The following is a 17,051-nucleotide window of genomic DNA, read 5'->3' as shown; positions in this document are numbered from 1 at the left end:
CCTATTGACTGTCAATGGGATTTAGGCTCCTAAGAGCCTATATCACTTTTGAAAATGAGACAGGCTCCTAAACCAGTTAGGCATTGCAATATTGAGTTCAGCAATGCCTAAATACCTTAAAAAGCTGAGCCATAAAAAAATGAATACTGCATTTGGGAAAATGTTGCTTAGAAAGATTGACAGACTAGATGAGCCAATATGTCTTTTGCCTCTGTGTTTCAAACATTACACTTTCTACATAAGAACGGCCATACTGGGTCAGACCAAAGGTCAATCTAGCCCAGTATCCTGTCTTCCGACACTGGCCAATACCAGGTGCACAGAGGGAATGAACAAAACAGCTAATCATCAAGTGATCCAGTCACCTTTGCTTTGATACCTTATGAGAAGAGGACCTGAGGTGTTTGATAATCAGCCACATACACAGTGCTCAGGACTTAGGCTCTTAAATGACTTAGATGCTTTGGAAATGAGACTTAGGAGCCTAATTAAATTAGGCTTTTTGAGAAATGTTACCCAAAATGACTAAATTAGCTGCCACATTCTAAAGAGTACAAGAGCAGGCGCATCTTATATTTAAAATAAAACGCTATGCCATAACAAAATGTTTAGGTAGTGCCCATCATCCTGACAAATATCACAGCACTTTACAGACTATATGCACTGTAACACAGTCATCCCTGGGAAGGAACGCAGACCATTGTTTCCTTGTACTCCTACATTTGTCTGTCTGTATCCCTCAGACATCTCATGTCTCATACTTAGATTGTAGGCTCTTTGGGGCAGGGACTTTTTGTTCTGTGTTTGTACAGTGCCAGGGGTTCTGCTCTATGACTAGGGCTCCTAGGTGGTGTGGTAATACAAATAATAAATAACCCCACACTTTGTGAATCCACTCAAGGTCTGGATGGAATCTGGTCCTCATCAGCATGTTATCTACACCCTCATATAGATCATCATCCGCTAAAGTGGTGTAGCTCACACGTTATTGGGCTGGAATCGATGAATGTAGCTGTCACAATTGAGACGTGGGTAGTCTGACCTAGAGGTTGGAGTGTGAGTTTGGATCGAGGAGGCAGTCTCGGTCAGATACCAGGAGATCAGAGTCTGAGACAGGCCAGAGGACCGACAGAGAATCCAGTGTCAGGCAGGGTTAGGTTACCAAGAGAACAGAGTCAGGCAATAGGTAGTGCTGGGGAAGCCATTCTGAGAAAGGGAAACCCAGTTGCATAGATGAGTTCCTATTCCTTTGCTTGATTTAAATAGAAGCAGGGAACCAGTTGAGATTCTTGGAGTTCCACCAATCATATCCCAGGACTGGAGTCCTGTGTCAGTGTTGAGCTTGTAGTTCTGGTGACTGTTAACAGGCCACTGGATGGAAGGTCAGATCTGTGGTCCCAGACAGTAACAGGAAAAATCTGCTAAATAGGAGGGTGTAAGGGAAGATAATTCCCTCTTTGCTCTAAATATAAACCTTCCTCCTCCAGCTCCTTGCCATGTAAATTGCTTTGGGTTAGTCTCCCTTACACCCACACATAAATAAGTAGGTAGAAATAGCCTGTGGGTGGGGCTGACTGACCTCACCTTTCATATCTTCACCTCTCAGTTTGGCCCTAAGGGTCTGGATGGCTTCCTGGGTGACTCCAGGAGCTGATTAAGTTTTACTGTTACCACTTTTTCCAGACACGGCACTTTGAGCCCGCAGAGGGCCTTGCAACCAGCAACATGGCACAAAGGCTTTCTGGAGGGGAGATGAACAACACAATCTCCCCCGCTGCAACTACAGGATGAATTGAGTTAGGCAGCATATAGTTACCCAAGCTGGAAATTACCCTCAAGCAGCAGGCTAGGGCAAGCGTTCAGTGCTGCCAAAGGGGAGCCTCTTGTGAGTCGGTAGTGCCATGTTCTGAGTGGCTTGGAGTGTTTTAGCTTTCTGTCTTAGGGTATGTCTACACTACGGGATTGATCCGAATTTACAGAATTCGATTTTTGGGAACAGATTGTATAAAGTCGAATGTATGTGGCCACACTAAGCACATTAATTCGGCGGTGTGCGTCCATGTACCGGGGCTAGCGTCGATTTCCGGAGCGTTGCACTGTGGGTAGCTATCCCATAGCTATCCCATAGTTCCCGCAGTCTCCTCCGCCCATTGGAATTCTGGGTTGAGATCCCAATGCCTGATGGGGCCAAAAACATTGTCGCGGGTGGTTCTGGGTACATCCTCTCCCTCCCTCCGGGAAAGCAATGGCAGACAACCATTTCGCGCCTTTTCCGGGGTGAACAGTGCAGACGCCATACCGCGGCAAGCATGGAGCCCGCTCAGCTCAAGACAGCAGTCATGAACATTGTAAACACCTCGTGCGTTATCGTGCAGTTTATGCTGAACCAGAACCTGAAAAACCAGGCGACAAGGAGTAGGCTACAGCAGCGCAGCGACGAGAGAGATGAGGACATGGACATGGAATTCTATCAAACCATGGGCCCCGGCGCTTTGGAGATCATGCTGTTAATCGGGCAGGTTATAGCCGTGGAATGCCGATTCTGGGCCCGGGAAACAAGCACAGACTGGTGGGACCGCATAGTGTTGCAGGTGTGGGATGATTCCCAGTGGCTGTGAAACTTTTGCATGCGTAAGGGCACTTTCATGGAACTTCGTGACTTGCTTTCCCCTGCCCTGAAGCGCCAGAATACCAAGATGAGAGCAGCCCTCACAGTTGAGAAGCAAGTGGCGATAGCCCTGTGGAAGCCTGCAATGCCAGACAGCAACCGGTCAGTCGGGAATCAATTTGGAGTGGGCAAATCTACTGTGGGGGCTGCTGTGATGCAAGTAGCCAAAGCAATCACTAAGCTACTGCTACGAAAGGTAGTGACTCTGGGAAATGTGCAGGTCATAGTGGATGGCTTTGCTGCAATGGGATTCCCTAACTGTGGTGGGGCGATAGATGGAACCCATATCCCTATCTTGGCACCGGAGCATCAGGGTACCCAGTACATAAATCACAAGGGGTACTTTTCAATAGTGCTGCAAGCACTGGTGGATTACAAGGGACGTTTCACCAACATCAACGTGGGATGGCCGGGAAGGGTTCATGACGCTTGCGTCTTCAGGAACACTACTCTGTTTAAACAGCTGCAGCAAAGGACTTGCTTCCTGGACCAGAAAATAACCGTTGGGGATGTTGAAATGCCTATAGTTATCCTTGGGGACCCAGCCTACCCCTTAATGCCATGGCTCATGAAGCCATACACAGGCAGCCTGGACAGTAGTCAGGAGCTGTTCAACTACAGGCTGAGCAAGTGCAGAATGGTGGTGGAATGTGCATTTGGACGTTTAAAAGGTCGCTGGTGCACTTTACTGACTCGCTCAGACCTCAGCCAAACCAATATCCCCATTGTTATTGCTGCTTGCTGTGTGTTCCACAATCTCTGTGAGAGTAAGGGGGAGACCTTTATGGCGGGGTGGGAGGCTGAGGCAAATCGCCTGGCTGCTGATTATGCGCAGCCTGACACCAGGGCGATTAGAAGATCACACCAGGAAGGGCTGCGCATCAGAGAAGCTTTGAAAACCAGTTTCATGACTGGCCAGGCTACCGTGTGGAAGTTCTGTTTGTTGAAAACCCGCCCCCTTGATTGACTCATTCCCTGTAAGCAAACCACCCTCCCCCCTTCGAGCACAGCTTGCTTTCAAAGGAAATAAAAGTCACTATTGTTTAAAAATAATGTATTCTTTATTAATTGATTATAAACATAGGGAGAGAACTGATAAGGTAGCCCGGGTGGGGTTTGGGAGGAGGATAGGAGGGAAGGAAAAGGCCACTAAAAAAATTCAATATAATGACAGCCTTTTGGTTGGGCTGTCCACTGGGGTGGACTGGGAGGGTGCACGGAGCCTCCCTCCCTCCCCCCGCGTTCTTACACGTCTGGGTGAGGAGCTATGGAACATGGTGAGGGGGGAGGGAGGTTATACAGCGGCTGCAGTGGCACTCTGTGATCCTGCTGCCATTCCTGAAGCTCCACCAGATGCTGGAGCATGTCCGTTTGATCACACAACAGCCCCAGCGTTGCAGCCTGCCACCCCTCATCTCGAGTGTCCCTCATGACCTCACGTTCACTGGCATCTTTCCTGTACTTTGATACCGTGTCCTTCCACTCATTCAAATGAGCTCTTTCATTGCAGGTGGATTCCATGATTTCCGAGAACATTTCGTCTTGCGTCCTTTTTTTTCTCCGCCTTATCTGGGATAGCCTTTGGGACGGAGGAGGGAGGCTTGAAAAATTTGCAGCTGCGGGAGGGAGGGAAAAAAGGGAGAGAAGTATTTAAAAAGATACATTTTACAGAACAATGCTTATACTCTTTCACGGTGAACAACACTATTCACATTACATAGCACATGTGATTTCAGTGCAAGCTCGCATTTTGCATCTTAATATTGAGTGCCTGTGGCTTTAGTGTTAGAGATCACAGACGCAGGTCCGGGCAACAGAATTCGGCTTGCATGTGGCCATGGTAAGCCATTGTCTTTCGGCTTCTGCACCCTCCTTTCCCACATACCAAGCAAAGCCCGTTGAGTGCTGCGGTTTTCCTGTTAACCTGCAGCAGCAGAAAACAAACTAACCCCCCCCCATCCAATTCTCTGGGATGATCGCTTTATCCCTCTCCCCACCGCGTGGCTGGTATCAGAGAAGATCCCTGCAGAAACCAAACTAACCGCCCCCCCCATCAATTATCTGGGATGATCACTTTACCTCTCCCCCCACCGTGTGGCTGGTATCAGGGAAGATCCCTGCTAGCCAAACGCGAAAAGCTCAGCGCCAATTCCCCCCCCTCCCCCCCGCGCTTGGCTAACTTCAGGGAAGGATTTCTTTTCAGCCACAGGCAAACAGCCCAGTAGGAATGGCCACCTCTGTCCCCTTAATTAAATTCCCGTATTTCAACCAGGTTACCATGAGGATATCACTCGCCTGAGGATTACACAGCGAGATAAAGAACGGATGTTGCTTGAATGAAGCTGCCAGGCTTTGTCATGCAATGATACCAGATTACTTGCTACTAGCATGGCGTGGTCAAGTGTCCTACCATGGAGGACGGAATAAGGCTGCACTGCCCAGAAACCTTGTGGAAAGGCTTTTGGAGTACCTCCAGGAGAGCTTCATGGAGATGTCCCTGGAGGATTTCCGCTCCATCCCCAGACACGTTAACAGACTTTTCCAGTAGCTGTACTGGCTGCAAATGCATCCTAAGTCCTCAGGGCAAATTAATCATTAAAAAACGCTTGCTTTTAAACCATGTTTTATATTTTAAAAGGTAAACTCACCTGAGGTCCCTTCTATGGGGTCATGGTCTGGGATACTGCCTTGGGAGGGTTGGGAGGGTACTTCAATCAGACTGAGAAAAAGATCCTGGCTGTTGGGGAGAACGGAGTGTTGTGTGCTCTCTGCAAGCTCGTCCTCCTCCTCCTCTTCCCCGTCCGCAGAATCCTCAGGTGTGGCTGAGATTACCCCCACTTCGGAATCCACGGTCAGAGGTGGGGTAGTGGTGGCGGCCCCCACAGAATTGCATGCAGCTCAGCGTAGAAGTGGTATGTCTGCGGCTCTGACCCGGAGCGACCGTTTGCCTCCTTTGTTTTTTGATAGGCTTGTCTGAGCTCCTTAACTTTCACGCGGCACTGGTATGAGTCCCTATTGCGGCCTCTCTCCATCATGCCCTTGGAGATTTTTTCAAAAGTTTTGGCATTTCGTCTTTTGGAACGTAGTTCTGCTAGCACTGAATCCTCTCTCCACATAGCAATCAGATCCAGTACCTCCTGTATGGTCCATGCTGGTGCTCTTTTTCGATTCTCGGACTGCATGGTTAGCTGTGCTGATGAGCTCTCTGTGGTCACCTGTGCTCTCCACGCTGGGCAAACAGGAAATAAAATTCAAAAGTTCGCGGGGCTTTTCCTGTCTACCTGGCTAGTGCATCCAAGTTCAGATTGCTGTCCAGAGCGGTCACAATGGTGCACTGTGGGATAGCTCCTGGAGGCCAATACCGTCGAAGTGCGGCCACACTAACCCTAGTTTGAAATGGCAATATCGATTTCGGCGCTACTCCCCTCGTCGGGGAGGAGTGCAGAAATCGATTTTAAAAGCCCTTTATTTCGAAATAAATGGCTTCGTTGTGTGGATGGGTGCAGGGTTAATTCGATTTAACGCTGCTAAATTCGAATTAAACTCAGTGTAGACCAGGCCTTAGGTATCCATCCTAGTTACTCCTACAACCCTCCATCACTATAGTATCTGAGTGCCTCACAATCTTCAATGCACTGAGCCTCACAACACCCCTGGTAGGTAGGGAGGTGCCATTACCTCCATTTACAGATGCAGAACTGAGGCACAGAGAAGCTAATTAAATTGCACAGGGTGGCCCAGGAAGTCTGTGGCAGGGGAAGGTCTTGAACCCACATCTCCCAAATCCTAGGCTCCTCCTTCCTCTCTTCGGACGTATCTAATTCAGGTAGCCAGCAGGCCTTCCTCGACATGAGATCCCGCCTGGTATATCTGCAAACAAATAGGCTAAACATAGTAAAACTAATTGCTTGCATCTTACATCCACTTTGCATCAGGGTACAACTGCACACTGTTGCCTGTTACATTTTGACACTGACTTCACTGAGCGTAAGGGCTGAGTAAAAACTGAGGAAGCACTTGAGAATTTGGCCCCCAGTTTTAACAATTTGTTACTAGCTGGCTATGAATCCTGGCATGGCATGTTAGTTTGGTTTTTTTCAGGTTACCATATGAAAGGTGTGTGTGTGTGTGTGTGTGTGTTGGGGGGGGAGGAATGACCAGCAACTGAATTAGAAAAAACAACATGTTGTAATTTGACTTCCTTGCCTGGATTAAAGTTGCCTAGAAATTCAGTATATGATGAGCACACTTTTAAATACAGCTCCCACATTCATTTAGGCCATTATATTGCATTTGAGAGGCACCAGTTGCTGGAAGTGCTAGGAACAAAACCTTGGGAAATTCAAATGTGACAGCTTTTTATTCACAAATTCTTTAAACAAAAGGGAAAAAAAAAATCAACAGATGGACTCAAATCCATAAGCTCACAGGAAGGGTTTTCAGGGAGAATGAGTTAGTTTTGTGCCAGAGACTTGTAAGCCGATATGCTCCAAGATATGCATAACATGGATAAAGCAAATCAAGCTTTTGTTGAGACTTAATACTATAAATTTCATGCAGCTAGAAATATTCACTGCACTCACTTTCCTAAGTCATTTGCAGGTCAAAATTAATGTGGAAGAATATGTGAATTGTGTGGTCTACACCCACTCCTCCCCCCCCCCCCCCCCCCCCAACGTATTTGGTGAAATAAAGTTCTCTTCAGCTAAGCAGTATTATATTCTAATTCTTAAGTAAGACCAAAAAAACCAAAACGCTGTCTGTATCTTCCATAAATGTCTCCAGTGTTTGGAATAGAAAAGATTGTGTAATCTCACAATAGCAAGACTGACTTCATAAAAGATGAATATGCTTGAAAAGCAGGCCACACGTAAAAATACCCTTTTAAAGCTTCAAACATTATTGCCATTTTTTTAAAATTACATCTCTTCTAAAGATATTTGTATAAACAGCTTATAACCGCTCCCTCCAATTCTCCAGTAGTTCCAAGATTATTTTTTTCTTTTTCCTCCTTTTAAGATGCAACTGGCCACTGTTAATATGATTGTCTTCTGTCCCATCACAATATGCCTACCAGTATAAAGACACCAGTTATGCCATTAACCTTAATGCTTTTGGAAGTAATATACAGGACATGCCTTTCTTCTGCTTCCATACAATGGTTTAACTACTTACTGTACGTTATTTGTCCCACCTATGGCCTCTGTCCTGCAATCAGAGCCAAGTGGGTGGACCCTTGCACCTGGTTTGCAAACCCATTGCTTTCTCTCCATGCAGACCCTTAATTTAAAAGAATTACTTCAATCCTGGTACCCTCAGAGTTTGAGCTCATATATAGCGGGGAGAGAAAACGTATGCCACTCCCTCCTCTGGATCTGCCAGTGTTTCTCATCCACTTTCTGCTTTGTCGTTTACATTCTAAGCTCTTCAGTTCAGAGACGGTCTTGTTTGGGTCTGGTATAGTGCTAATGACACTGTTGAAACTAACCAAATCATATACCAGAATGAGAATTATTAGCTCATTTTTTTAACTTGGCTTTTAAAAAGACAGATAAAAAGTAATCCAGGCCTATGTGTCTCTGATAATTAACCCCCCTCCTTCAAGATTGCCCCCAAAGTCTCTGTATAAAGATGAGCCATGCAGCGAGCCCAAGTCAACAGCACGAGCTATTTGGGACCAGCAGTGGATGAGGGGTGCGAAGCCCTCACAGAGAAAAGGGCAGCCTGTCAGCAGCTCCGGCACTTCTTATGGAGGGAGCTCCTCCAGCTCAAGCACCTGGGCTGTTCTCAGCTCCAGCAACGTGGCCCACGGAGATGGACTGTCTCTAAAGTAAGCATGTTGCAGTCCATTTGTGGCTTTACAGCTCTAAAGCAGCAGCTCCCTGAAAGCCACAGGCAGCCAGTTCAGATCACACAGCAGTGGTGTGTCATGCTGGTGGCAAGATATCTTGCTTCACAAGCAGGCAGCCACATTCTGTGCCAGCTTTGGCTTCCAGCCATCTTGCTGCTCTCATCCTTATTCCAATCTCAATCAGCCACTGGAAAAGATGCTCATCTGCATCCTCTGAAACAGAAGTGGGGAAAAGACAAAGGGGGTAATGGGGCCATTGCCCTTTCCTGGGATTTAGCCCCTTTCTGGGTCAGCTAATGACTGGGGACATACACACAGTCATAGAGTGTTATTCACAGGCTGAAGACACCACAACCAATGCTTCCTCACTAACCCTTTTAATAGCCCCATGCACATGCCGAGCAAGGAGGACAAGATGGAACTCACTGAATGACAGTACCACATGGGGTCCTGTTGCTCTGGGGCATGGTACTGTCCCAGTTTGTCTACTGCTCAGAATGTAATTCACAATTATTATGCAGCTGCACCGAAGAAATAATTGCACCATCCCCTGTATATTTCTAATAATATCCCTTGGATAAGAGTTCAGTACATAAATCTTGTAAAGTTGCAGTGGGAAGTGCTATTGCTTGACTTCCGTAAGACAAATGATACATTTAAAAAAACAAAAACAAAAAAACCTATGTGTGTGTAGAAGGAAAAGGCTGGATTCCTAAAAACTGTAGATTCAAGAGCAGCAAGATTTGGACGCAACCGGATGGGAGCGTGAAGGAAGAGGTAGGAGTTGAAGATGATTTTCAACCTATGGGGCTGAATACCAGAGAGAATGGTGGTGTTGTCAACAATGATAGTGACTGAGTGGGATGGAGTGGGCTTGGGAAGAAAAACAAGGGTTCAGTTTTGGCCCTAGTATATGTTTACAATGGGGGAAAGACAGCCAGCATTAGAAGAGACAGTTTCCCACCCACAAGAGGGAGCTGCAGCTAGAAGCTCCAAGGGCCAGAGCTGTGCAATATCCTGTTTAACAGGATGTAGAACAGTCAGCACCAGGTCCGAGAGCAGATCACAGTGACAACAGATAAGGAAGCAATCAGTGCCGCAGTCCTGTTTGTATTGTCTTACATCTATGAACTAAACATCTGTTCCTGAAAAGCTTTCTGTGCCCTACTGACAGAACCAGACAGTGGTGTCAGAAGTAAATGTGCCCCTATGAGGACAAAGTAACCAGCACATCCGACTGTTCAGACTTACGTTATCAGACAGCTTAACACAAACTTCAATCCTGGCAGCAAGCCTGATTCCAGTTCCTGGACGCTTGGACACAGCAGGGGATGTCTTCAACAACTGTCTGTTCTTCAGAGCATAATGGGAAAAATATGAAGTTGCTACAGGACTGAATGAAAAAGCTAGAAGAATAAGGGCTGCCACACTGCTCTTAGTGAAGGGGAAAGAATGCCATATGCTCCAGCAGCACCTGGATATCCACCAGCAGTCTGCGGAAATCCCTCCAAAATATTGGATATGCTTCAAAAACATTTTGAACCTACAAGAAATGTTATAATATCTGAACACTACCTCTTCAACAAGAGTGAGCAAGCATCTACAGAAACCACCGAGCAGTACATTGCCAAGCTGCGTAAAATGGCAGATTCACGTGAGTTTGGCTTTTGGAAAGCGGAGTTGATTAAAGATCGTTTAGCCATAGGAACCCGACAAAGGAGCTCAGATGAGAATATTCAGAAACCCCACCTGAACATTGGCAGGAGGCATAAAATGTGCAAAGTGAGTGAACAACCACTCACTCAAATGAAGATGATAAGGAGACAGAGTATGCATTATATATAAAAAAGAAATACGGCTATCCATAGGAAATAACCCCCGCAACACTACATAAGTACAGTGATGAGGCAAGCACACCTTACAATGAAAGCTATGGATACTGTGACTGTTCATGTCTTGTACCAAATGCCCAGCTTACAGCACTACTTGCAGAAATTGTGAAAAGAGGAAACACTATGCACAAGTGTACAAAGAAAGCAAAGGAAAACAACACACCATATAGTAGAGATGGACAATGTTGAGCTGAGCAGCAACTCAGATAATGACATCCTTTACATATATGATACTGGAGCAATACCCACTGAGAAAACAAAATGGTTTGTTAAGCTCATGCTAACACCTTCCAAAATAACACTGAAGCACTGGCACAAGGAAGAAACAGAATGCCAAACAGTGGAACATCCATAAATGTAATGGGCTAAAAGGACTTCCTCAACATCATGCAAGATGGAGCAGTAAAACTGCAGCTACGCAATACCAAATTAAAACTCTATGATTGCATCATCTTCACACCATTAGGGCAATGTGCATTACAGGAACACCATCAAGGGAAGATATATCAGCTAGAATTTAGAGTTGTGAACTCCAGACGGAAACCACTACTATCAGCCAGTACATGCAAACATATGAACTGTGTGACATTAAACCTCTCACCTACAGTTCATATAATCAACTCACACTCAGAAAAAACCAATACACATGGACAAATACAACCAGGTGGTATCTCCATGGTTTGAATCCTGAGGAATTACAATGATGTTTTTTTAAGGACTCCACAATGCACTTACAATTAGGAAAAAAAACATCCAGCCAGTGCAACACCTACCATGCAGAGTTCCCATAGCATTAAAAGAAAAAATGCTGAAGGCAGTAAAACAAATGGAAAAGGATGGCATTAGTGACAACGTGAATGAATCTACAAAATGGATAAACAACATGGCAGCCATAGAACAACCAGGAAAACTTTGCATATGCATAGACCCAAGCAATTTAAACAAGGCACTATTGAGGGCTCATTACCAGATACCTACAACAGAAAAATCCTATCTGACCTTGCTAAAGCAAAGATATTTTCAGTGGTGGATGCAAAAGATGGATACTGACAAGTCCTATTAGATGAAGAAAGTATCTAACCACCGTCTGGACACTAGCAGACTGATAAAGATGGCTTTGAATGCCATTTGGAATCAAACCAGCTGCAGAAAAATATCAATGCTACCAGCAAGATGTATTAGCAGGTCTCAAAGGGATTAGTGTTATAGCTGATGACATTTTAGTGTACAGGTGTGGAGACACAATGGAAAAGGCATTATTAGATCATGATTATAATCTCTCTAAACTCCTAGAAAAGGCTAGGGAGGTCAGCCTAAAACACAACAAGCAGAAGATGAGACAGTGACTCATCGAGGTACCATACATAGGACACCGGCTGACCTCACAAGGCCTGTACCAAGATCCAGAAAGGTGAGAGTAATACAACAAATGCCAAACCTTCAAACTCCAAGTCTCTGAACCAACTATTAGGATTTGTAAATTACTTGACCAAATCCCTCTCTTGTCTCTCAGACGTATGTGAGCTTTAGACAATTACTAGATTCAGATGCAACATGGATCTGGCTGCCCCAGCATGATACAGCTACCAACCACACTAAAAACTTAGTCACCACACACCCTGTGCTAAAATAGTATGATGTGAAAGAAACAGCTACTATATAGTGTGATGCCAGTGAAACAGGACTTGGAGTAGCCCTCACGCAAAAAACACAACCAGTAGCCTGTGCATCAAGGTCCTTATCTCCAACAGAAAGATGGTATGCTCAAATTAAAAAAGTGTGTCTAGCAATAGTATTTGCCTGTGAAAAATTCGATCAATCCACAATAGGGCAAAAAGCCATACATATTTAAAGTGATCATAACAAGTCATTTTCAAGAAACCACTATCAGCTCCAAAACGCCTCCATCATGCAGTTAAGACTGCAGTGTTATCACCCCAGATGTATGCTATAAAAAAGGAACCAAAATGTATATAACAGACTTCCTATCCAGAGAAGCTCTGCTACAAGAATCTGATACAAATGAACAAGACTACAAAATCTGTAACCTAACTGAAGCAAAAGAAACACAAGAAGAAATAGGAAGTATGAATCAAACCAACTATTTCCAGGTAAGGACTACAGAAAGTCCATAAGCATACACTACAGGATAAAGAATTACTAATTCAGACGTCTGTTATTTTAACAAGATGGCTGGACCTATGTGAAGAGGTTCCAGAGGCCACTTGTGAGTACTGGAACTATGATGACAAACTCAGTGTGCAGGAGAACATTATATTCAAAGACAACCGAATGCTTATACCTAAAGCCTTAAGAAGAGAGACCCTAACTTGAACACATCACAGCCACTCTGGGATAGACGCGTGTCTACAAAAAGCTAGGGGTGTAGTATACTAGCCAAATATCACCAATGAAATTAAAGACCTGATAAGGAACTGCAATGCATGGACACAATCCCAAGCAAGCCAGAAGGGGGGGGGGGCGGAAAGCCGTTGAAGATACATAGCATTCCTGATAGACCCTGGAGTAAGATGGCAGTCAAGCTTTTTGTTGTAAACAACACTGACTTCCTGATCATAGTTGATTACTACTCCGACTTTGGGGAATTAGATGAACTATCGAACAGCACTGGAGCAAGAATAATAGGTAGAAGGCATGGCATGCTGGATTGTGTCATCTCAGATAATGGACCACAGTTCACCAGTAAGGAATTTGCACACTTCACCAAAGATTGGGAATTTAAACATATCTCAGCCTCCCCCACAACAGTCAGTCCAAGAGCAAAACTGAAAAAACTCTTAAAGAAAAACGTAAAGAATAAGGAAAACAAGTGGCAAACTATCATACAGTGGAGAAATACCCCCAAGGCATGACCAGAAGCTCTGTGAAATATCTAATGTCCAGACACACACGCACATTGGTACCTACAGCCAATGTGCTATTAAAACTTGAAGTAGGGGAAGGAGTCACAGATCAATTACAGGAGAAGCGCAACAAGTGAAAACCTATTATGACAGACAGGCCACAAACCTTCCAGAGATACAACCTACAGAACTAGTAAGAGTGTGATTATTTCCTCAAGACAGATCCTGCACATGGAAAAGGGCAATGTGCATGGAGCAGAATACTCCTCACCCCTATATTGTTGTGGTTGATGAACATACATATCACTGGAACCATAAATTCATCTGTCCAATAGAATATCCTACAGCCAAAGGAAACCCAATATGGGGCGAGAAGGAACTGAGAGATACTCTTAACAACGATAAGTGGAATATAATAAATTCACTGCCTAACACACACATGACAGAGGTGGAACCAGTAGAACGTGCCACCCTACTATGTGAAAGGAGAAGCAAAACCGAGACCACCAACATGTCAAACACAGTAGCCTTTCCTGGCACCATAAAAAAGTACTCCAGCCTGAAGGGACATCAAATCACCATCCAGATACAAAGACTTTGTACTGAGTGAATCACTGACTTTCCCAAAACTACATCAATGGTTGCATAAATTCCATTAAGTTGTTGCATTATGTTTTATACATTCTGTTACTTAGGTATACTTTCTTAAACAGACATGACAAAGGGGATGTTAGGAGAGACAGCTTCCCATCCACAAGAGGGAACTGCAGCTAGAATCTCCAAGGGCCTGAGCTGTGAAAAATTGTATTTAACAGGATGTAGAATAGTCAGCACCAGGTCCGAGAGCAGATCACAGTGACAACATATAAGGAAGCAGTCAGTGCTGCAGCCTGGTTTGCAATATCTTAGACATATGAAATAAAAGATTGTTACTGAAAAACTTCAGGGATTTCTTCACCTTATTGACAGAACCAGAACATCCAAGAGATGATTTGGAGAGAAGCTGAGATGGGAACCTGGATCAAAGGAAACGGGTCACTGGAAAGGCAGATTTGAGAGTCAGTCACATAAATATGGTAGTTGAAACTATGAGTAGATGATGTTACTCAAGAAAAAGATGTAAAGGGGAAAAAGAAGGGATCTTGGTTGGAGCTCTACAAAGAGTGGGAGATGGAGGAACCACTAAAAGAAAGAATGAAAGAATGACCCAAGAGGTGGAGGAAGAGCATAGAGAAGAGTGTGCTGTGAAAACCCAGAGACATCAAGATGCTGAGAAGGTGGATATGACTGACAGTGTCAAAAGCAGAAGATAATAGCACAGATAATAGAACTCTTACTCATCACAAGACCATAATTTCTGAAAATTACTACCAGCCACGTTTCAGAAGTATGACATTTAAATGCATACAGTTCTTGTTACAGAATTCCATTTTTTTTCATAAAAAGAGAAAAAAATCCATAAAATATTCTTCTACTTTTGCAGCTACTACAAAGTGCTGACAGGAAGACTATTTTAAAACGTATCCAACATTTTAAATATTTAAAAATGAAATATTTGAGTAATGTGTTTTCATGTTCACATTCATTAGCACCGGACAGTAGGCTGTGGATGCAGTATTTCTTTCAGAATAGAGTACAGCATCATTTGAAGCTTTTGAAGTGAATGTATTCTTGCTACAACAGATGCTATTTTGTTAGCTAGTAGGATTTCCATGGTGACAAGTAGAGGGTGGTGATAGGCAAATCTCTCATCAGAAATATATTCCTGGTAGAGTTCCACACAGTTGACATATTCCATCATTGAAGATAATGCATTGTAGATAATGCAGATAATTTCTCTTAAGAGTGAGGAACAAATTCTTTGATCTTTCACATAAAGCTAGCGCTTGATTCAGCTCTATTACAGTTAATTGGAGTCTGTTGACTTCAGTAGGTGCTGTATCGGGATCTTGGTCATAAGGATTTAGGATTTTGCATGGAATTGTTACAGTTCTCAAGACATGGACCCTTGTTCTCATTTACACTAAGGCCCCTTTGCCCAGCTCTGGCAGTGTGAAGGAGCCTTAAAGTGGGTGTGTGTTTACATCCACTGCCAAAATGGTATAAAGGGGTCTTATTTGCCACCTACTACTCCTAAACATGTGTGTCTCAATGTATGCAGTCAAATGTTCTCTCTTTATAATAAGTAGTTGTCAGAAAGTCTGTTTCTGGTCTAGATGCTTGGTCCTTTCCTGTAACAGAGATTATTCAGCTCAATGTCCCAGAGCCCCATTAAACACTTTGTTTCTTATTGAATGTACGCAGTGACTTGAATCAAACATATACAGTCACCATGGATGGATGAAATTGCAGTGAAAAGTGAGAAGTCAGCGATACTGATTGGCTGCATTGTCTAAACATGTCTTCTCTCATTGTTGAATTCCTGCCAAAAACATTATCCTTCTGTGTTTACCCTTCAAAAGCCCTTGATCAATCAGATGGTGCATCTCCTTTTTAACATAATATTCTCTAATGCAAAAATTTAATTCATAACTCTGTATCATGACAGAACCCATCAAAACACATTGATCATAATTTACCAGTAATTTAGTAGCTGGAATCATATATTTCTCAACTTCCGTACTATTACTTTGTTCTAAAATATGAAGTAGCAAGTTTTCCTGTTGACCTCTTCCATGTACACAAGAGTTATACAAAATTTTCCCCCAGTACTTGTACAACACTGCAAACAGATTTCAAGATTACGTGCACTGTGTCAGGTCAATTACATTAAAACAAAACTGTGATATCATTTTTGAGACAAATTAGAGCTCCCTCTGCTGGAAATATACCTGCAAAGCCCACTGAAATCAATAGGAAATTGACTTCAATGTGCTTTGTAGAAAGTCCTTTTAGAGGCAACTGACAATCCGGAAATGCTTGCTAGACCTTAAGGATGATAGCAATGCATTCTCAGGATGATAATACCAATGTGTATTTATACAGTACATTTCAGAAGGATCCCAAAGCACTGATAAAAGAACTGACACTCACTAATCGTGTGGGCCAACTGGGTACAAAGATGAAATGGCTATTCCTATTTAAAAACAAAACAAATACAAACTAGACGTGTGATAAGGTAGGTAAGAAAGGTAAGAATTGTTCATATATAAATCCCTCTGCAGAAACTCTGTCAAGGAACAAAAAAGTCACTCATTTTCTCAGATGATTAAAAGCCACAAAAAGTTAACATTTATCAATAAATCAATCTTCTCTGTAATCTCTTTTGTATTACAGCAACCTCACCACCATTGTAAGCACAGTTGACATGAAAGTTAGGACCTGATTCCGAAAATCTTACAGCAGCAGTCCCACTGATTTCAATGGGATTAGCTCGGTGAGTAGAGGGTACTTGCATAAGTAGGGATTGCAGCATCAGACTCTTGGGACCCTGTCAAAGGTGCTGCATAAGCGTTTGTATGAGAAGATTCATAGACTCTAGGACTGGAAGGGACCTCGAGAGGTCATTGAGTCCAGTCCCCTGCCCTCATGGCAGGATCAAATACTGTCTAGACCATCCCTGATAGACATTTATCTAACCTACTCTTAAATATCTCCAGAGATGGAGATTCCACAACCTCCCTAGGCAGTTTATTCCAGTGTTTAACAACCCTGACAGTTAGGAACTTTTTTCTAATGTCCAACCTAAACCTCCCTTGCTGCAGTTTAAGCCCATTGCTTCTTGTTCTATCCTTAGAGGCTAAGATGAACAAGTTTTCTCCCACCTCCTTATGACG

The sequence above is a fragment of the Terrapene carolina genome, unplaced genomic scaffold (assembly GCF_002925995.2).
Source record: "Terrapene carolina triunguis isolate 2854851 unplaced genomic scaffold, T_m_triunguis-2.0 Scaffold58, whole genome shotgun sequence".
Lineage (NCBI taxonomy): Eukaryota > Metazoa > Chordata > Testudines > Emydidae > Terrapene > Terrapene triunguis.
The sequence above is the reverse complement of the archived record's forward strand: the minus strand, read 5'-3'. Positions refer to the sequence as shown.